Source organism: Chrysochloris asiatica, unplaced genomic scaffold (genome assembly GCF_000296735.1).
Source record: "Chrysochloris asiatica unplaced genomic scaffold, ChrAsi1.0 scaffold00231, whole genome shotgun sequence".
NCBI lineage: Eukaryota > Metazoa > Chordata > Mammalia > Afrosoricida > Chrysochloridae > Chrysochloris > Chrysochloris asiatica.
Genome location: NW_006408749.1, coordinates 2,112,782 through 2,136,656, shown reverse-complemented (window position 1 = coordinate 2,136,656; position 23,875 = coordinate 2,112,782). Strand labels below are relative to the sequence as shown.

The window sequence follows — 23,875 nt, the reverse complement described above, 5'->3', positions numbered from 1 at the left end:
AAGAACTTCTCTGCTGTTATGCCGCCTACCAGCCACATGACTGATCCACCTACTTCATCATGACAGAAGTTATCTATGACATCTCCGTGTATTCCTACTTTGGAAACATCTTCTTTCATAGCAACTATAGTGTTAGCCTTCATTACTTTTTTTCATTTCTAGCATCAGAGACATCCGTGTAGTCCTAGTGGAGCTGCTGGATTCCCAGAAAGCCCTCTAGGGCACCTTCTAATATTCCAAAAGGTCAGTACTAGTCACAGGAAGTGGGAACAGTGATGGTGGGAAATTTGGTATCTATATGGGTAGGCACCATAGAAACTCAGGAATCACTGCTTGGGAAATTTCAAAATATCTGAAGAGATCAACCCTAAAATTCTGACTCCATGTCCTTTGGTAAGTACCCACCCTGTATTCACTTATTCCTTGCTACACCTGATCTGCTGAGACCTTGTTTTCCATTCTGTACTTCATTGGCCCTCCTCAATGACCTAGACTTAATGTCATGACTGGCTGACTGTGTGCCGCAGAGTCGCTTCCGACTCACAGCCACCTTGTACAGGGTTTCCGAGGCTATAAATCGTTATGGGAGCAGAACACCTCATCTTTCTCCGGCAGAACAGCTGGTTTTGAACTGATGACCTTGTGGTTCGCAGCCTGATTCATAACCACTACGCTACCAGAGCTCCGCAGACTTAATGCCATAATGAAGGTTTAAGGTTCATGTTGATAGTATGGCTACTAGCCAAAGCACAAGTCCAGTGCTAATCCTACAGAGCCATACCAGGAGTCTCTTGGTTTAGACGTAAACTGGCAAATTGATGTTGGACCATCTTCTTGGTTGTGACCTGCAGTTCCCTTATTGCAAGATTATACATAAGTAACTTCCTCTGGACTCCTGCCAGGGCAATAATAATTACAATGAAGAAGAAGAGAAGTAAGAGGAATAAGAGAGGAAGAGTCAATATTTATTGAATTTATACTAAGAGTCAGACACTTTATGTACTTTATTTTTTCTTGAAAACTTCCATGACTACTATCACTTTTCCTATTTTACAGATGAGAAGACTGAGGCTCACTAAGGTTGAGTGACTTGCCAAGATCACACCAGTGGAAAGAGCTAGGATTTAAACACAGATTCATTTGAGTCCAGTGCCTGTACTCTTAAACATTCTAAATGTGTCCAGCAGGATCATACTCAAGACCATCCGCACTGTATACAAGGTTGCTGAAAGAACAATTCTTCCAAGTTTGCCTTTTTCTCAATTCTACCAGTCTCCTCTTGCCTGACTCCCTCCTACCCTTCATCCCCTCCTCTAACTACCTTTGTATCTAGAACTTCCGTTTTCATCTGGACACATTTGCGTTTGGTGACCTGATAGCCAGTTACTGGCTAAATCCCTTAAAAATCTAGGTAAGAAGCATTTATTGTCCCAGCAACTGGCCTAGGCTCCCGAGATGATTATTCTGCATATGCTCAAGGGTACCTTGTGTGACTTCCTACTAGCACCCAATCAGGCTGAGGGGACTGTGCCTGTAGTGTAGTTTGACTTTCCACATCTCCTGCATGTCCTTAGCACAGGACTGCTAACTTAACCATGTGGAAATTAAGGACCCAGGCCTCTAGCTACCTTGTGAGGGCATGGCAATGACAAATAACCCTAGACGGCCTATACCAAAGAGAATCTGGGAAAGCACATCAAAAGTTATTTTCCGTGACCAATTTTTATTGACTATGGTTCAACTTTTGATGAAACACAAATCAGATCATGCCACTTTCCTGTGGAAATCTTTCAACAGTTCATCTTTGCCTATAGGGAAATGTCCAAATGGGTTAGCATAGCTTCCAAGGCCTTCTGTGACAATGACTATCAAATATTTTCCCAAGACCAAAAGTAAAAACTGGCAAATATACCATAAATACCTAGTTTTCCTCTTGGTCCTCCAGAATTTTGGTGCTGAAAACCCACGACTTTCAACTACTTTATGAAAAACCCTTGTTCTTCCACTATATTATCCACCTTTCTGCCTTGCCTCATCCCATCTATCAATCCTGGAACCAGATCAAAGGAAGTATTTTTACTAATGAAAGAAAACCTTTCTCTGGAGATCAGATACCTGTCAAATACCCACATTCCTCTCTAAGCCAAAGAGCTAGGCCTTCTGTTCAGTACAGGCAGTACTCAATTTAAGATGGGGTTCCATTCTGTTTTGATGAATCTATTGAGGCCGGCAGGCCTACGGAAATAGGTGCTGGTCCCCATGACCCCAGGCTCATAGCTCATTCCGGAACAAAGTTCACATTTATAGGAAATAAGCAACAGACCACCTCAGCATCATGTGATTACCCAGGCTAATCTCCTGTTCCTGACCCACCTCTGGGAGGGAACAGAGCCCCAAGCTAACGTTTACCAGCTTCTGCTTCTGTAACTGCTCGCTAGAATGCTTCCCCGCAATATGTTTGAGCCAACCAATCCCAGATAGCCCTGTGAAGCTGTTGGCCCCCACTAACCAATCTCAAATGAACTCATGTATGTACCCCTGTTGTTGTTGTCATGTGCCGTGAAGTCGGTTCCGACTCATAGCGACCCTGCACAGGGTTTCCAAGCCTGTACATCTTTACGGGAGCAGAACGCCTCATCTTTCTCCCGCGGAGCGGCTGGTAGTTTCGAAAGTCTCACCTTGTGGTTCGCAGCCCGATTCGTAACCACTACGCTAAATATCCTCACACAGGGGAAGATAGAGCTCAGCCTCTGGATACGAATCCGCTGAATCACATGCTAGCACAATAAAGACCTTCCTTTGTTACAACCCGTGTGGTGTTGGCAACTCCTTCAGAGCGACTCTGGTAACATTTCTGTCATGGGCCAGGAATCTTCTCTTCTCTGTGCCTGAAGGACTGGCCATGGAGCTGTTGCCGCCCTGGGAGCAACGGATGCCAAGGCGGACTCTCATTCTGGGGGTGACTGTCTACTGAGTGCGCTTGCAAGATTTCTCGCTGTGTGGACCCTCTCCTTTGGGGCAGAGACCCATCACAGATCCTCATCCCTAAGGGACCAAGCGGGTGAAGGAATGACTAATCCTGGACTTCTGAACCTTGGTAGGGGTGTGGGCCCACAGGTAGTCAGACCTGGTCAATGATGAGAAGGGAGGCCTGATCAACCTCCGACCACCATCCGAGTACCTACAACTAGGGAAACCACTGTGGTCCTCAGTCAGTTTGGAAAGGGAGGTCTTATATGCAGGAGTGTGTGGTGAGAGTGAGTGTGTCTGGCACAGGGCTGGTGGTAAACTTCATATGGCTTAGGGAGATGGTCCTCACTGCTAGGGCTGGGTGGACTCCTGGTTCGAAACTCTGCAAAGCTAAGAGGCGCTTGAAAATCCTTGGAAGAGGAACAGCAAGGTCTGGACGCCATCTGTCTGTTGTGAACTCGCCACCATGGGATGTACACAGGGGAAAGAAACACCTCTAAAAATTATGCTCAGGAACTTCAAAAAAGGATATACTCAAAATTATGGAGTCAGACTCCATCTAGGAAAGCTGAGGGCTTTCTGTGAGGTGGACTGGCCTGCTTTAGGGGGAGGCTGACCCACAGAAGGGAACTCTAACACAACATGTGTGGCAAGTAGTAACTGGGGAACCAGGTCACCCAGACCAGTTTCCTTACATCGACACCTGACTCCAATTAGTTCTACAGCCATCCCTTTGGTTGCGAGGGCCGAACAGCCAAGTCCTAATTGCATGGGCCGGTGGTTTACCTGAAGCATCAGGTAGCACTGAAAAAGGTAAAACCCCAAGGGGGCCAGCCACGTCTTTGGCCCTGTCTCCTGCATTCACCGTCTCCTTCACTTTTGAGATCCCCTTGCTTTATTCTGGGTATGCACATTGGGGCATGGTTGTTGTTGTTGTTATGTGCCGTGGAGTCGGTTCCGACTCATAGCGACCCTGTACAGGGTTTCCGAGACAGTAAATCTTTACCGGAGCAGAAAGCCTCATCTTTCTCCCACAGGACGGCTGGTAGTTTCGAAATACTGATCTTGAGGTTAGCAGCTCAATTCGTATGTGGCGCTGTGGGTTAATGCGCCAGACTGCAAAGCCGTTTGAACTGCAAGGTTGGCAGTTCAAGCTCACCAGTTGCTCCTCGGAAACCCTGTATAGGGTTGCTATGGGTCATAATCGACTCGACGGCACTTAACAACAACAACAACAACAACAACAACAACTCTACAAGAGGTCCTTGCTTTTGATTGTAGCATTCAACTCCTGGTATACCAGCAGCTGCCATTAGGGAAAACTATAACTTGACCTGGTAAACCTGCCTGGCCATATTCAGCTGCTGAGGAAAGCAGTTTGGAAGTGATTTCTCTATACCATACCCTTTAAGGGACCCATTTTGGTAGAAGGCTACCAGAAACAGAGGCAGGGCAATACCCCCTCTGCAGATGCCCATAGAATTGAATACAAAAGAGCAACCTGCAGGATATTACTGGGCACATACTCCTTTCTCTATCTTGGCTGGACTTGTTAAATAAGAAAAATTCAAATGCTTCCTAATGAGATGTTGTTAAGTGCCATCGGGTCAGTTCTGACTCATGGTGACCCTGTATGGGGTTTCTGAGGAGCCACTGGTGTACTTGAACTACTGACATTGTAGTTCAGATGGATTTTGTGGTCCAGCACAATGACCCACAGTGCCATACCAGGATGACCCAACCAAAATGACAGAATTAATAACCTAACCACTGTTTTTGCTACCCATCATCCTAATTGGGCAGCTATTCAGGCTCTGTTGACCATGCTCCTCACCAGCGACCAAAGAAGGCTGGTCTGCGATAAGGCATGGGACAAAGCAGCACACATCCATGGAGAAAAACCTGGACCCTTGCCCCAGTCAAGGCAATTCCTCTAGCTGACACAGATTGGAATCTAAATGGGCCTACCACAGCTGGAGCACTATAAAAGGTGCATTCTCAGAGGTCTAAAAAAGGGAGTTCCTAAACAAAAGAACTTAAACATGGTACAGGCAGTTTAGCAGAAGCCAACTGAGGACCTCTCTGAATTCTTTGAATAAATCTACTAGGCTAACTGTAAGTACGTAGACCTTGATCCTGAGAACTCAGTAAATATCCAAACGGTTAACATGAGTTTTATCTCCCAAAGCACCCTGGATATTAGAAAGAAATTCCACAGGGCAATTGGCATGAATCCATCCCAACTGGTGGACATCACCTTCAAGGTATTTAACAGCTGAGAGCACGAGAAGTCTCAGGCCATTACTATCTTCCTAAAGACCACTAGAGGTAAGCCTGTGGGGTTCCAGGGAGGACCCCTAAAAGGAAAGAGGCCTTAAACAAGGACCCACGTTCTTTTGCAAAAACATGGACACCGGAAAAATGAATACTCAAATCTCAGGGGAGGATCTGACAGAAAAAGCCATCCTCCATCCAACTCAACAAATGGTTGAACAAGCTTCATTGTCTGTAGAAGACTGACAGTGACCTGGGGGATAGGGGGCCCAACATGATTTGGCATCAACCTCTGCCACCCCTATTGCCACCTCCCCCCATCAGGAACCTTGACTGAAAATAACAGTGGGGAACAGACTGTGAATTTTTGGTGGACACTGGGGCTACTTATTCAGTAATGGTAACTGAGATCTCAGGGAGGCTTGAGGACCAGTTCTTCCTGAAACCCCTAGAGTGTTTCATTCGGGAAAAGAAAATAAATGCCCTGCCCTCTTACGGGGCCAGGACCTGTTTCCAAAATTACATGTTCAAACAGCTTCCTGAAACCCAAAGTCTGCAGATGGAGGTTCCTCATGATCATGCCTGGCAATTACTGATTCAAACTCTGGAAACCAGTCACATTGGCCTGAGGAGATAGACTATCAGGTAAAACCTCTCCTGTGGACTAGTGGAACTCTGGGGAGAGCCAATAAGCATACCCCATTAAGGTCTGATTGAAGCCTGGAAGCTGACCATCCCACAGAAACCAATATCCTCTCAGGAAAGAGGCCAAGAAATTCACTCTGGCCAGCTTGTCACCATCCCCATCAAGTCGTCTTCCTGCTGCAGAAAGAGAGGCCTATGGCTCACGACAGGACAGATAGGCAAGACCAGGTTATTTTACTGGACAATCCGAATATTACCCTGTAAATTATGGGGCGACTAAACCTGCCGTACTCCTCCTTGATGTGGCAACTGAAGGACTGAACCATGATGGTATAGAAATCATTGGCCAAGTGTTTTCCAGCCAACCTGACCTACTTGCCTATATTTGGTGGACTAGACGTTGTTTGTGAACAAAAGTTAATTGCATAAAAAAAGGGACTCGGATAGCAGCAGGGTGTGTAATAGTAATCTTACAAGATCAGGTGGAGGCAATAGCCTCCTGCCAGGGACCTCAGCTCAAAAAGCTTAACTGATTACACTGACAAGGGCATTAGAAATGTTGACAAGAAAGATTGTGAATGTGTACCCAGAGGGCTTGAGTAGAACTGAGGCAGAAGAATTTCAGAGAGGTTAAAGGATGAAAAGTGAATAACAATAGAATTGTTCTGGTTCTGAGAAGTTAAAAGTTAAAAAGTCAATGACAATAGAATGGTTCTGATCCTGTGAAAACTAGGCCCTGCTCCTTTTAAATGAGTCCATGAAGTAACCCACTACAGGAAAGAGGCCCTGGCTTGGTTCATTAGGCCCTGGCTCTAGGGCAAGACATTTTCAACAAAATCATTCAGGATGTTAACTCTACCTCAAGAACAATCCCCAAACAGGCTATCTGCACCCATATCAGGCACCAATATCAAGGTAAACAACCCCTTGAAAATTAACAGGTTGATTTCCATGCAGATGCCCCCAAGTGGGGGAATTAAATATTTGCTGGTTTTGTTTTTGTAGACACCTTTTCTGGTTGAGTAGAGGTTTTTCCCCACCAGAACTAAGAACTTCAGAAATAGTGAAAATCCTCTTGAAGGAGATTATCTCCAAGTTTGGACTTCCAAAAAAAAGTGTCCAAAGTGACAATGGAGCAGCAAACACCTACAGATGAATTGGAGATTGCATTGTAACATAGAGATCTGAGAAAATGAACCATACTCTAAAGAAACAAATGGCAAACTGTCAGGAAATTTATCTATATTGGGACCAGGTGTTGCCATAGCCCTGTTTCGAATTCAGGTTGCCCCCAGAAGCGGGCTTAAATTGAGCCCTTATAAAGTTGTATATAGTAAACCTTCCCAGGGAGCTTCCTTCAACCCTTTCTCTACCTGACCTCAGCCAAGATTTAAAGGTGCAGCGGTATGTGCAGCACCTCCACCACACACTTTCTATTATTCGTAAAATTGCTTTTCCCAAGTCTACTTCCTTCCCTATAGGTAACCTGACCCCTTCCAGCCTGGAGCTCATGTTCTGCTCAGAACATGGACAGACAGACCCAAAAACCAGTTAGAAAAATGGTGGACTGGACCTGGGAAGTCCTTCTAGTCACCCCATCAGCTATTAAGTTAGCCTGCCACCATACCAGAATCAAGTCTTACCCGTCAGTCAACAGGACCACCTGGACATCAGAAACAACTGGAGAAATCCAACTTAAGATAAGAAGATGCCCCTTAAAATAATTTATCTCCTGCTCTTTACAATGAGACTATCGCAAGACATTATTCCTTTCAACGGGATGAAAATATTTGGGTCTAGTTAGCTTAGAGTGTAATAAATGTAGCTGATTTTTTTTTTCTTTCTGGAGGGCATCCAGAAGCATCTGCAAAAATTACCAAGGACTGGAACGAGAAATTATCCCAAGAAATAATCCCAAATTCAGGTGACCTGGTGTGGGTGAGGGACTGGAATTTGACCCCACTGAAACCCAAGTGAAAAGACAGCTGACTGTCATCCTGACCACCCCACAGCAGCCAAGGTAGGAGTTCCCACCTGAATTCACCACAGCAGATTAAAGAAAGCCTCATCTCCATGGGAAACTGAAAGTGACTCTACCAACCTTTGCAAGGTAACATTGAGACATACGACCTGCCCTGCTTCAGCCACAAACTGGGAGCTGGCTGATCTATGCACGGCCCAAGTATGAGGACATCCGCCATGGGACTCACCTTAATTAGACTTTAGGATATGGGAAAGAAGACAATCTGTGTAATCTATGCACCCATACCACCAAGGTGGGCCAAACAGTACCCACCACACTACTCTTCTATAGTTAGTATAAATGTGAGGGCACCCTCCTAGGTAACTGAACCTATAACTAACGAAACTGGCAGAGGCTTAACCCTCTTAACTCAGCAACAAACTCAACTCAGAAATGTTGTTTATCAAAACAGGCTAGCCCTAGACTATTTATTGGCTCAAGAAAGGGTGTGTGTGTGTGGAAATTTTAACCTGATAAACTTTTGCTTACAGATAGATGATCAAGGATGAGCCATTGAGAACATTGTGAAAAAAATCCAAAAACTAACTCATGTTCCTGTGCGAACTTGACACGGATGGAGTCCAGAATCATTATGGGCAGGCAGGTTCTCAGAGGATTCAAAACTCTGGTGGGAAGATTGCTGATCATCATAGGGGGATGTCTGCTCATCCCATGCCTCCTTCTACTGACTATCAAAATACTGAAAAGCATAGTTGAAGCAAGGTAGAAAAGAAAACTACTTCCCGCATATGCCCGTGCCCACTGACCTAAAAAACATCATCCAGAAAGTAAGACCCACTAGTTCGCTATCTAGCTACATGGGCCTCAAAGGGGGGAATGAGGCAGACAGGCCTGCGGAAATAGGCACTGCCGCCCCCCATGTCCCCTAGGCTCATAGCTCATTCCTGGAGCAAAGTTCACATTCTAGGAAATAAGGCTAATCTCCTGTTCCTGACCCACCTCTGGGAGGGAACAGAGCCCCGAGCTAATGTTTACCTGCTTCTGCTTCTGTAACTGCTCGCTTGAATGCTTCCCCATCATATGTTTGAACCAACCAATCCCAGGTAGCCCTGTGAAGCTGTTGGCCCCCACTAACCAATCCCAAATGAACTCATGTATATACCCCTATTCCCTAGAAAATATCCTCACACAGGGAAGATGGAGCTCAGCCTCTGGACACGAATCCAGTGAGCCACGTGATAGCACAATAAAGTCCATCTCTTGTTACAACCCACGTGGCATTGGCAACTCCTTCAGAGCGACTCTGGTAACAAACACTATCATGACTTAAGTTAAATACCTCTTTTTTGTTTGTTTCCATTATCCCATTATTGTTGCCTTTTCTTATCAACATCTTTATACATTCAATCTTTATTTGTCTCTATGGGTTGGCATGAGCATGCCACCATCAACAAATCATATATATACATGTTTATAGATAATTTATTATATATAAGTTATATATAATAAATCATATATATAAATGCAATATATATTGATATATATTGTATGTATTACATATTATGTATTACTAAAGATAAGATGTAAAAAAAAAAACCCAAAGAATGATCTTAAGTGTGGATCTCATAACTCTAATCATCTTAAGTCAGGGACTTCATGTACACGGGTGACTGGGATTGTATAGCTTGATGGGTAAGCACAGAAGTTTGGGGATCTATTAGACCACCGTTTGAATCCTGGCTCTTTCATTCATTAGCCTTGTGACACTCATTTCCTTCTGTAAAATGGTAATGATGATAATAATTGTGCCTCTTTCATAATGTTGTTATGAGGATCAAATGAACTAAGTCATGTAAATCTCTCAGCTCTTACCAGTTATCTAGCTTGATTCTTTAACAAAAAATTGGTTTTGTTTAATAAAGCTTTCTATAATTCTATAGCACTACATTCTTTTTTCCCCCCATCTCTGCTTGCAAGTCTTTTACTCATTTTTTTGTTTGTTTGTTTGGAAAGTCTTTTTTAAAAAAACTTTTTATTGTGCATTTGGTGAAGATTTACAGAGCAGATTAACAGTTTTACATTCAACAACTCATACACAATTTGTCTCATATCACCGATTGTGGCGATAGTGAAATCTCCCCTCTGCTTTGGAATTTGCTCTCTTTTAAGCCTTGTGGGATGACAAAAAGGACTAATCTCTTTGTGAGAGTTCCATACACCTTATTTTCATGATCCCACCCAAACATATAAGATGCCATGTCTGTACTTTATTTGTATCATTATTAAGCTAGCCAATCTCCTTGGTGGGCCACAAGCACTTTATTTGCATAGTTTGATTCATAGTGCTCCTATGTAGGGTCCCCAAGGCTGTAATCTTCATGGGAGCAGAAAGCCTTATCTTTCTCCTGAGGAGTGGCTGGTAGGTTTGAAATGCCAACATTGCGGTTAGCTGTCTAGTGATTTATACTACAGCCCCACAAGGAGTCCTTAGATTATAGTTTATTGTGTTGTTAAGTACCGTGGAGTCGCTTCTGGCTCAGAGCAACCAAGTATAGACTTTAAATCTTTGTGGGAGCAGAAAGCCTCATCGTTCTCCCAAGGAGTGCCTGAAGGGCTCGAACCATCAACTTTGTGGTTTACAGTCCACTACTTATTATACGGAGTCACCATGCTCCCTAGACTAAAGCAATTCACTATACTGTAACCCATTAAGCAATCACTCCTTACCCTCTTTTCTCCCCGCTTCTGGTTACCAGTCAGTAATCGCTTCTGTCTCTATGGATTTGCCTATTTTAGATATTTCATGTAATTGTGACCTTTTGTGTATAATGTATTTCACTCAACATAATGTTTTTAAGGACCATCCATGTTCTGGCATGTAGCAGAACTTCATTTCTCTTTATGAATGAGTAATATTCCATTATATAGACACACGACATTTGGTTTGTATACACCATTTTGTTTATAAATTTATTGATTGATGGATATTTGGGTTGCTTCTACATTTTGGCTATTTATGTACATATATTTCTATGAAGACCTGTTTTTAAGATCTTTTTTAAAGTCTTTTAAGACCTATTTTTAAGTCTACCTGAATTGCATTTCATAAGATTTTTTTTAAAAAAAGATTGTGATCTTTCAGAAGCAGATTGCCAAACTTTTCTTCCATGGCACCTCTGGCTAGACAGGTTTGAACTACCAACCTTTTGGTAAGCATTCGAGTGCTTAACCATCTATACCACCTAGAAACTCCTGTTGGGTATATACATAGAAGTGGAATTGCTGATTCATAGGAGTCCTGGTGCGGCGCTGTGGGTTAATGTGCCAGACTGCAAAGCCATTTGAACTGCAAGGTCGGTGGTTCAAGCTCACCAGCTGCTCCTCGGAAACCCTATACAGGGTCACTGTGGATCAGAACTGACTCGATGGCACTGAATAGCAACAACAAGTGTTTATCTTGGAGTCCTTGTGTGGCACTGTAGGATAAGCACTAGACTACTCATAACAAAATCGGTGGTTCAAACCTACCAGCTGCTCCTAGGAAACCATATACAGGGTCACTACAAGTCAGAGCCGACTCAACAGCACTTAACAACAACAACATGGAAATTCTATATTTAACTTTTTCGAGGGACCACCAAACTTGTCCACAGTAGCACCGTTTTACATTTCTACCAGCAATGTGTTGTTGTCGTTAACTGCCCTCAAATCAGTTCCAATTCATAGCGACCCTGTATAGGATTTCCAAGGAGCAGCTAGTGGGTTTGAACTATGGGCTTTGTGGTTCATAGTCCAATGCTGATCTTACAGTGCCACACCAGCAATGCATAAGGGTTCCAAGTTCCCCACATCCTCGCCAACACATACTTTCTGTTGTTGTTTTAAGTACACCCATCAGAGTTAATGTGAAGTTGTATCTCATTGTGTGTTTTTAAGCATTGCTCTCAGAAATCCTATACAGGGTTGCTATGAGGCGGAGCCAACTTCATGGCACTTAACAACAACAACAACAATGAATAATAAGGAGCCCTGGTGGCTCAGTGTGCTAAGTGTCTGCCTGAGAACATAGAAGTCAGGGGTTTGAATCCATCAGCCATTCAGTGGGTGAAAGACTAGTCAAGCCCATTTTCTAAAAGATTTGTTGTTATTAAGTGCTGTCAAGTTGGTTCTGATCCATAGCAACCTTGTATAGGGATTCCAAGGACTAGCTGGTGACCTTGTGGTTCAAACCAACTTTGCAGTCCAGCGCATTAATCCACAGCGATACACCAGGACTCCATGAAGTACTGTTCCACTCTGAAACAAACGTGGTTGTCAGGAGTTAGAATTGATTCATCAGCAATCAGTATTTTGGTTTTAACAACTAATGATATTAAGCATCTTTTCAAGCAATTATTGACCATTTGGAGTCCTGGTGTGATGCTATAGGATAAGTACTAAGCTATTAACCACAACGTCGGTGGTTCAATCCCATCTGCCACTTCTCAGAAGCCCTATACAGGGTTGCTATGAGTCAACTGACTTGATGGCACTTAATAACAACAACATTGACCATTTGTATATCTTTGGAAAACGTACATTATGACCTTTGCCAATATTTAATTAGCTATTTCTCTGGTTTTTTTTTGGGGGGGGGGCATGATTCTCTCCTGTACCCAAAATTCCCTATTCTCTCTCACACAAACCTGTAACAATTACCTTATCATACCCATGAGAGAATTTTTCTTACAATCTTTCTCCTTCACTAGATTCAACTCCATCAAGATAAGACTACTGTTTATTTTTGTTCACCATTGTATTGTATCTTCAGTGCCTAACAAAATCCCAACATATGATATACTCCCCTGAAAATTGTCAAATAAATGTGGACAATTTGAAGTGTCTTCCTTGTGAGACATAAATTAAATTAGCTTGAACATTGAATTTTTAAAAGATCAGCTGCCAATCTGTGCTTAATTTGATTCCAACACCTTTTCCATGGTTAATTTGATTTAAGATGGTTAAAGTTTTTGATGAAACACAAATTAGATCATGTCATTACCCTACTTAAAGTGTTTCAATAGCTTGCTATGGCCTACGGGAAACTGTCCAAATGCATTAGGATGGATGACAAAGCCCTCTGTGACAGTGAATTTTAAACTTTTTTGAGTGTGACTCACAGTAAAAATACATTGTATATTAAAAATCCATAACCAACTTATATAAGTATGCAGAAACATAAATGAACAAAGTTTCATACAAATAATTCTTACTTTTAGTGCATGCAACGCTTTATATTTTCTATTTTATTATTAGCAACTACTACTCATCTGTCAGTTTGTCTTACTGTGGTAGCTTGCATGTTGCTGTGATTCTGGAAGCAAGGCCACTTGCATCTTAAATACCAACAGGGTCACTCATGGTGGATAGTTTCTGCTAAGCTTCCAGACGAAGACAGAGTGGGAAGAAGGAGAGACTGACAGCTTCTGACTATTTAGTCATAGGAAGCCTTATGAATAGCAGTGGAGCACTTTCAGGTAGCACCACAATATTGAATACTGAAACATGATGAAGAGCACCAGAATATTGTCAGGTATAGTGTTAGAAGATGCACCCTTCAGGTTGGAAAGCACTCAAAATATGACTGGGGAAGAGCTGCGTCCTCAAAGTAGAGTTGACCGTGATGACATTAATGGAGTAGCACTTTCAGGACTTTCACTGGCTGATGGGGCACAACTCAAAATGAGAAGAAATAGCTGTAAACATCCATTAATAATTAGAACATGGAATGTAGGAAGTGTGAAACTAGGAAAATTGGAAGCTGTCAAAAATGAAATGGAATACACAAACATCAATATCCTAGGAACCCTGGTGTAGTGCATTAGGATAAACACTAGACCACAAAATTGGTTCAAACTACAAGCTTGGCAGTTCAAACTCACCAGCTGCTCCTCAGGACCCTACACAGAGTTTCTATGAGTCAGAAATGACTAAAAGGCACGTAGCAACAACACAACAATCTAGGCATTAGTGAGCTAAAGTGGATAGGTATTAGCCATTTTGAATCTGACAATCATATGGCTTACTATACTAGGAATGACAAAAATTGAAGAGGAATGGCATCACATTCATCAAAAAGAACATTTCAAGATCTGTCACGAAGTATAATGCTGTCTGTGATAGGATAATATCCATACACCTACAAGGAAGACCAGTTAATACCACTATTATTCAAATTTACACATCAACCACTAAATCCAGTGGTATGAAATTGAAGAATTCTACCAACTTCTTCAGTCTGAAATTGATCAAACATGCAATCAAGATGTATTGATAATCACTGGTGATTGGAATGCAAAGGTTGGAAACAAAGAGGAAGCATCAGTGGCTGGAAAATGTGGCCTTGGTGATAGAAATGATGCTGGAGACTGCATGATAGAATTTTGCAAGACCAATGATTTGTTCATTACAAGTACCTTTTTAAAATAACTATGCTCCGTAAAGATTTACAACCTCGGAAGCCCTGTGCAGGGTTACCATGAGTCGGAACCGACTTCACGGTACTTAACAACAACAACAACAACATACACATAGAATTCACCACATGGAATACACAGAAATCAAATTGACTACACGTGTGGAAAGAGACAGTGGCAAAGCTCCATATTATCAGCCAAAACAAGATGAGGGGCAGACTGTGGAATAGACCATCAAATACTCATGTGCAAATTCAGGGTGAAGCTGAAGAAAAATGACAACAAGTCCATGAGAACCAAAATATGACCTTGAACATACCCCATCTGAATTTCAAGACCATTTGAAGAACAGATTTGATACATTAGACACTAAAGACCAAAGACCAGAAGAGTTGTGATATTAATGACATCAAGAACATCATGCTAGGAAGAAAGCAAAAGATCATTAAGAAGACAAGAAAGGAATGGGTAAAAGAGGGGAAATAATGTTAAGATGCTTGACTATCTATTATAGATATTGGTTTCCCTTACTTACTATTGTAAAATAGATACTTGAGTGGGATAGAAAGGAATATAAGGAAACATGACTACGGAAAACTTGTAAGACTGTCGTCAGCCTATTGGAATTGGATTGGGTTAACTAAAAGGATTGGAATACCTAAAAGGGATTCTAGAACTTGTCCAGTGAAATAGGCTTCTTGTGGAGCCCTTGTAGTGTATAGGACCTTAGGTAGAATCCTGAGCCCCATCCAGAACTTTCTGAGGTGGACATTCCCACTTGTAAGGACATGCAGACTAACCCAGAGCAGCTAGAGGAACTGAAGATACTTCCTAAAAGAAAAACAGTCAGGATAAAACAAAATAAAAAATGACCATCTGTTTGGCTATTACAAGAACAAGCAAGATGTTTGCCAGGGAGCCATCAAGGCAAGCAAGGACAATCCCCCCTCCAAGACTGAAACTCAAAGGGAACACACAAGCAGGAATGTAAGATTGTTTGCTACCAAAATGGTCTATATTTGAGTGGAAGTGGGAGAAAGTCAGTAATGAAGATATGGGCTGTGTTCGACCATGTTCCATAGACTCCTGTTGATCTCCTGATGAGAGAGAGAAGAGGAAAGAAAGGCAGGTTAGTCAGAAATCTGGGGAGACTTGGAAACTCCTGAGCCCATGGACATTAACCTAGTCATGGAGGGCTAAAGCTGAGAGTGAAGTGTCCAGCTAATATGAAATGGGGGGAGACACACAAGAACACCCAAACTTGCAGATAGTAGCCATTTGACATAGCTTCGATCGATGGCTTGATGACCAAAGCTCAACTACAGGAAGATAAAGAAATTTGATAAAGGAAGCAAGTGTAAATTACTACAATTTGTTGAACTTGACCTATACTTACAGATCTAGTAGCTCAAAATACCAACTGAGAGGGAAACAGTCTTCACATCAAGGATCTAATATATCCCCTCAGTATGCAGGATTAATAGGGATGGGCAACTTAGAAATCAGCTACCTAAAATGGGGGGACGGTGCAAGTTTTCAAGAGTGAGGTAGTTTTGTACGGGAGAAGGTAGAATCCTCATTTAATATTTTTCATTTTGTCTAGATGGGGTGGTAGAAGGCGATGGGGATAGGATTCTTTTAATTCAATAGTGAGTAATTGTTATCATGACTAATTGTGACTGTCACAACTGTAAAGGTAGAAGTTTTGTAACTTAAAGGGGAGAGTAGTTAATCTTACATTCCAGGTACTCCCTAGGACCATCAAGGGAGAAGAGCATAAGTGGAATATGGGACCCTAACCAGAGAAGTATTGACACCAGAGATAGAGGCAGAGATGATGGCATGGAAAGAGCATCTGAGGACGTTAGACTCATGGAAAGAGAAAGAATGTGTGTTGGTAGCCAGGAGGCAGGCTTGCAGAATGTGCCCTTTGGTTGTTTAAATGATTATACATTTCAGGGTGTTTTTGTGTACATCAACTCCCCTCCCCCAAGGAAAAAAAATACCCAGAGGGAATAGAAGCAAATACTGTTAAATGATAATGCATGGAGGGTATTGTACTCATTGCAATGAAACAAAATACAATAGGATGAGTGCAAAACCGATGTTCTCCCATGTACACTGTCACTCAATTCACAGTAAAAGCTTAAAAAGAAGGAGAAGACAAGAAAGAAAGGAAAACACCAAAATGGGTATCAGAAGAGACTCTGAAACTTGCTGTCCAGCATAGAGATGCTAAAGCAAATGAAAAAAATGAGGAGGTAAAAGAACTGAACAGAAAACTTCAAAGGGCAGCTCAAGAAGACAAACTCAAATATTATTATGAAATGTGCAAAGATCTGTAGTTAGAAAACCAAAAAGGAAGAACATGCTCAGCATTTCTCAAGATGAAAGAAATTGGAAAAACTTCAAGCAAAATATTGAATCATGCGACACAGAAAACATCAAAGGAAGATGGAAGAGGTACACAGAGTCACTGTAGCAAAAATAAATGACCAATGTTCAACCATTTCAAAAGGTAGTATATGGTCAATGGTACTGAAGTAAGGAGTCCAAGGTATACTGAAGGCATTGGCAAAAAATAAGACTCTGGGAATTGATGGAATACAAATTGAAATCTTTCAACAGACTGAGGCAGCACTGGAGGTACTCACTTCTCCATGCCAAGAAATTTGGAAGACAGCTACCTGGCCAACTGATCGGAAGAAATCCATATTTGTGCCCATTCCAAAAAGTAGTGACCCAATAGAATGTGGAAATCATAGGAAAATATCATTATTATCATATGCAGGTAAAATTTTGCTGAAGCAGTACATAGTCGGGAATCTGCCAGAGGTTCAGGCTGGATTCAGATGTGGACGTGAATCAAGGGGCATCATTGCTGATGTAAGATGGATCTTGACTTAAAACAGAGAATACGAGAAAGATGTTTACCTGTGCTTTATTGACTACACAAAGGCTTATGATTGTGTGGCTCATGACAGCCTAGGGACAACATTGTGGAGAATTAATATTCCAAAACAACAAACAATTGTGCTCATGAGGAACCTGTGCATAGACCAAGAGGCAGTCATTTGAACAGAAGAAGGGGACACTGAATGGTTTAAAATCAGGGAATTTGTGTGCCAGGGTTGTGTGGTTGTATTCTTTCACTATATTTGCCCAATCTGTATGCTGGACAAATAATCTGAGAAGCTGGATTATATGAAGAAAAACTTGACATCAGACCACAAACCTACTGAATTAAATCACACATTACTGCTCTTGGTGTCCTCTGTCCCGAACCCGTCCCCAGCCCCAGTCACAGCAATTTAGATACCTTCTTGATGCTTTCTTGTATCCCTAGACTTCCTCATGTTAAAGCTTTAAGATCAGATGGTCCTGCCCGTATGGTATATACCTGTTGCCTTGCCATGGCAAGCCATCAACACCCATCTCTGAATAGGATGATTATCCCCCTGCAGACTTCTCTGTTCCTATCTCCCTTGATCTAGCTATATACCTCTTGCATAGCCTCTGCACTTTAGACTTGGCTTTGGGAGTTAATCTTCCCAGTTTTGTTGTTGTTGTTGTTTTTGGACCATCTGTCATCAAGTTGACTTTATAGTGATTTCAATGACTGTTATTTTAGGAGTAGATCACCACACCTTTCATCCAAAGCATCTTTAGGTAGACTCGAACCTAAAGATTAGGTTAGCAGCTAAGTGCTTTATCCATTTGCATTACTCAGGGACACCAGTGGTTCTAGCATTACATCCTTATTTTTACCCCCCCCCCCCAATGGAACCTAATTTGATTGTCCCTCTGGGTTTTGTGGTACAGTTTGTCTCGGGAGGAATGTCTGAACTTGCTCTAGCCCTTCAGGACCAAACCCCAATCCCCAGCTACGAATCGGGCTGTGAACCGCAAGGTAAGCAGTTCGAAACTACCAGCTATTCCGCGGGAGAAAGATGAGGTTTCTGTTCCGGTAAAGATTTACAGCCTCGGAAACCCGAGTCGCTGTGAGTCGGAATCGATTCCACGGCACATAACAACAACAACAACAACAACAACAGGTAAGTCAGCCTCAGCCTCTTACTCCTATGCTGCTGTTGTTGTCGGTTGCGACTGACAGCCACCCTGTATAGGGTTTATGAGGAGCAGCTGGTGAGTTTGAAACGCCGACCTTGCAGTTCAAACCGATCTTGCGGTCCAGTGCTTATCCTACAGCGCCACACCAAGACTCCTACTTGTGTCAAACAGATTGCCTCCAACTTGTGGTTCTCAAAGTTCTCACCTGCTGTTTGGGGGAAGGAAAAAGCAAATTTCTCTTGGCAGTTGCTCATTCTGGCAGCTAAGTTAGCTAGGGAGGCCAGAGCTACACCTCTGTGGGTAGTGGTGCCTCAGGGTGCAGCTGCCAAGGGATCTCCAGCCCTGCCCCTACGCCACCCTCTGGAGAAAAGAGGAAGTGATCGCAGAAAATGAGACTAGAGGACTGCAATCCCTCCCCAATCTTTGGACGCCTGCTTTGAACACTGGGGAGTAAGAAGCAGGGAGGAGTGGTCTTCTCTAGCCACTGGCCACTCCCCTTTTAGTACATTCTGTGGTATGCCTAGTCCCGCTCAACGAAATTAAAGCTGCAAGGCCGCGATCTGCCTTGCCCAGAGATGCTATTAGGTTCTTCTTAACTTCGCCATCACAGATGGCATTCACCCACAGAGGGCATCTGTGAACTTGGATGCACAAAGCACATCTTTGTCTTTACTAACTTCTCACTGAAATATAGCGTTTTCTTCCATTATGAGCCTAGGCGAGAACCCATGGTGGTTTAGCAGTACCTGTGACTTTGTCATCAATGGAAATGACAGATGGCTGCATATCGCATAACAACAGCTGCAAACATCTTCAAAGACTGTTTATGCTCATAGCTGCTCCAAAATTACAGTAGTCATAAGACCTGCCACTAAATCTTATTGTTAATATGTGATATATTACCATATCACGAATTTGTTTTAAAATATTTTGATGACTGTATTTCAATATAATGTTTCCTTTTTTTTTTGTTGTTATTTTGCTTTAAGCATTTCAAAACACTGTTAGAAGAAGGAGTTCTTTCTGCTTCACCAACTTGCCAAAGAGTTTAGTGGCAAGTCAGGAACCCCAGACTTTAAGAATTCTTCTCTCTGCCCTAGGAGCTGGCATGAGTTTATGTATGTTGAGGGTTAATGTTGGGAAGACTTGAGTAGAGAATGCTATGAAAAGAATACAAAAGGAACAGGTTCTTGCTGCTAAAACTGCAAGCTGGACAGAAAAGAAACTTGCATTTGAAGGTGACGGTCATACCACGAGACCAGGACTCACCTTCTCATCATTGCCATAGGAGCCCACTCTACCCCCACTCAAAGGGAGGCTAGAACAGCTTTATTGTTAGTGTTAAGTGCTGTCAAGTTGGTCTGACTCACAGAGAGCCTTTATAGGGAGGAGCGGCTGGTGGATTTGAACCACTGACCTTATGTTTAGCACAGTGCTTATCCTATAGTGTTGTTGTTAAGTACCATCGAGTCGGTTCCAACTTATAGCGACCTTGCATAGGGTTTCCGTGGAGCGGATCTTGCGGTTCAAATCGACCTTGTATTTTAGTGTTAATCCTACAACGCCACACCAGGACTCATTATAGTGTGATGGTAGTGGGGTGTCGCAAAGTCGGTTCCGACTCATAGTGAGCCTGCACAGGGTTTCTGAGTCTGTAAATCTTAATGACTAGTAGTTTCTAACTGCTGACCTTGAGGTTAGTAGCCCGACTCTTAATCACTACCAGAGCTTCTATAGTGTTGTTGTTGTTGTTAAGTAACATGGAGTCGGTTCCGACTCATAGTGACCCTACACAGGGTTTCCGAGGCTGTAAATCTTTACGGGAACAGACCGCCTCATCTTTCTCCCGCGGAACCGCCGGCAGTTTCGAACTGCCGACCTTGAGGTTAGCCGATTAAAAGCTCTATGTAGAATGTACCACCAGATGGCGAAATTGAGGTGTCTGTGCCAAATGATCCAATAACTGCAATGCATTCACCACCCAGATAGAAGCTGCAGGCTTGCTGACGTGATCTGATTAGGAACTTTCGAGGTCTTAAAGAACTTATATGTAATTCAAAATGAAAGCAAAGCTAAATGATCAATAATTTGACCCTATACAGGGTCGCTACGAGTCAGAATCGAATCGATGTCACTTAACAACATTTCTAGATTGGCTGAATACAAAATTCTGGATGAGATCATTGAAGCTAATGTTTTCCTATGCCCCTGCTTGCTGCGGCTAAAAGTGTGAGCTTAGTGGGCTTGGTTGCCAGGAAGTCCAGCACCATCTGCTGGTAAAGAGGTTGATGTTGTCTAGTCTATTCCTACTCATCACAACCTTTTGTAATGAAATAGAACTGCCCCCACAGGGTTTCCCCAGTTGTAATCATTGCAGGAGAGCCTGGTGACACAGACTTTGAATCCACCAGCTACTCCAAAGGCGAAAGCTGTGACAGTCAGCTTCTCAAAAGATTTATAGCCTATGGGGCAGTTCTATTCTATGCTGTTGTTATTGTGTGTAGTTGAGTTAGATCCAATTCATAGCAACTCTGTGTAGAGTTTCTGAGAGTGGCTGATGTGTTTGAACTGCCAGCCTTGCAGTTAGCAGTCCACTGCTTATCCTACAGCGCCACACCAGGAATCCGTCTGTCCTTTTGATGTCATTGTTGCTGTGTGTTGTCTCATCAGTTCAGACTCAGCGACTTTGTATAGGGTTTCCAAGGAGCAACTGGTGGGTTTGAACTGCCAACGTTGTAGTTAGCAGCCCAGTGTTGATAGAGTCACTATAAATCGGAATCAACTACATGACAGTGAATTTCCTTTTACTTTCCCTTTTTATCTTTACAAGAGCAGAGAAGAGACCAAGAAAGTCTTAAGTCTCAGTTTTTTGGGTTTTATTTCTAGGGCTTATGTACCACAGAGATGCTAGTGGATTTGAACTGCCAACTTTTAGGTTTGCAGCTGAGCACTTAGATATTGCGCCATCAGGGCACTGACTGAGCCTTAGACCCCAAGCCCTAGTTGAGTCACAGTATGTTGGACACTGGCAAAATCCAGGACATCTGGTAACTACCTCCAGGCTCCCCATAGACGAAGGGGAGTTGGACAGCAACGGTGGACCCTTTCTCAGATATTTCACTGGGTTTAGACCAGCTCCAGCATGGGTGGATCCCACATTGTGGTTCAGAATAAGAATAACATTAAGGGCCACATAAATGCCCGGACCTGACATTTGTCCAGGAATCCTACCTCTCAGTCTCACCACTGGTCCCTGGTTTCTCCTGGCTACAAAACCAAATTTCTTCCATCCTCAGGGTCACCTGAAACCTAAACACCTCAGGATTTTGTTAGCAATTGGCTCTATTACCATGCATTCATTCATTTCTGCCTGGCATCATCAGATCTTCTACCTCCCCACCAGTGATCCAGTACTCTTTGTGACAAAAGAAAGAATAGAAGGAAAGAAGAATGGATGGATGGAGAGAAGGGAAGAAGGGAGAGAGAAAGAGAAAGGAAGATCTAGAACTTTTGCTTTGGCAAGACTATTTCATGTATCAGTTCTGTGACCATATAGAATGCTTCCCAGTTCCGGTAATTTCTAACTTCCTGGATGAAGCCCTAGGGAACCCAGTTCACCAATACAGTTAAACTTGTAGGTCAGATACATCCCTGATCAAATTCAGGAGGGTGACCAAAACACCTCGTAATTTTAGACCTGGCTTAGACTGTCCTTGGATCTTGATATTGGTCTGAAGTTTGAGCACTTTAGCCTTTCTGTTGGTATTGTTGTTGTTAAGTGCTGTCGAGTCGATTCTGAACCATAGCAACCCTACATGGGGTTTCCAAGAAGCAGCTGGTGAGCTTGAACCACCGACCTGACTGTTCAAACCGACCTTGCAGTCCAGCGCATTATCCTGTAGAGCCACACCAGGACTCCTTTCTATCAGCTGATACATCAGATCCTGCAAGGTCTAGACTATGCCTTCCACTGTAACTCTTCTTGATTCAATCAAGTCTATGGATCAGTCAGTTCTTACTTACACTGCCTATTGTAGCAGTACTTACACTAGTTTGGCAAATGAACACAGTAAAAACGGAGAGTACGAGTCCTGTGACGTCTTTCTACCATCCCGAAATAGAAGTCAGACAAGAAAAGAAATCGACTAACCTGAAAGAGAATCCCTTGAACCCTTAAGGATATTCCACAATTCCTATCTTCTATGGGAGACTCCTTCAGTTTTCTATACTACAGCCACCAAGTCCCAGGAAGCAAAGGAAACTAATGTTAGGTGTATATAATATGCTGCTGGATAGACCACATAATGAAGAACGTCTTGTATTCTGCACAACTTTTGAATGCCATTCCCCACCCCCATTATTCATATGTTGTTGTTGTTACATGCCATGGAGTCGGTTCTGACTCATAGTGACCTTGTACAGGGTTTCTGAGGCTGTAAATCTTTACGGGAGCAGAAAGCCTCATCTTTCTCCCGCGGAATGGCTGGTAGTTTTGAACTGCTGACCTTATGGTTAACAGCCCGATTCGTAACCACTATGCTACCAGAGGTAAATAAAATCTGTTTATAATTATCTGTATCTAGCACAGAATTTTGGTTTACACATAAACACAAAGTATTTTTTTCTCTCTCTCACAGGTTTAATGTATGCTGAATTTTCCAGGAATACAACCACCATGTAAATTGAGGGGAAAATGTACTGTGTTTTTGTTCAGAACTCTCCCAAGAGTTGTTTAACATTTCGAAGATCATGTTGCCAACAGCAACATTGCTCATGTAAGTGAGTCACTACTGCAATGCCCTTGTATGGGTCTACATTTGTTGTGTTTGCCTTCACTGTGTTTCTACATGTAGGCGCAAGCCCCTGTCTGTTTCCCTATGTTTTCCAGCATAGTAGGGACTGAACCTTTACAAACAGAAAGCCATAACTACTGCTAATACTTTCCATTTATTTCCTCTTTATAGAACAGTTAGGACTCTTCCCCGCCCTTCACCTACACATAAAACTATATGCATTGTTGTTGTTGTTAATTGCTATCGAGTCGGTTCTGACTTATAGAGACCCCATACAGGGTTTCCAAGGAGCACCTGGTGGGTTTGAGCGGCACCTTGAGGTTCAAACTGACCTTGCAGTCCCGTGCATTAGCCCACAGCGCTAATGTAAACAAAAAACCCCAAACAAACCCTTTGCCAATGAGTCAATTTAAACTCATAGTGAACCTCTAGGCCACAGTAGAAATGCCCACAGGATTTCCAAGCTTGTCATTTTTATGGAAGCAGACTGCTTCATCTTTCTCCTACAAAGTGGCTGGTGGGTTCAAAATGCCAGCCATTAATTTGCTGTTGTGAACTGCCTTAAAGTCAGTTCCGACCCATAGCGACCCTGTATAGGGTTTCCAAGGAGCAGCTGGTGAGCTTGAACCATCGACCTTGCAGTTCAAACGGCTTTGCAGTCTGGCACATTAACCCACAGCGCC

At 42.8% G+C, this 23,875-nt stretch overlaps 1 pseudogene; it reads right to left on the bottom strand.

The window, feature by feature from the left end:
* Positions 1 to 2,857: 2,857 nt before the first annotated feature.
* LOC102820593 overlaps positions 2,858 to 23,875 on the bottom strand; it is a 66,011-nt pseudogene continuing 44,993 nt past the window's right edge.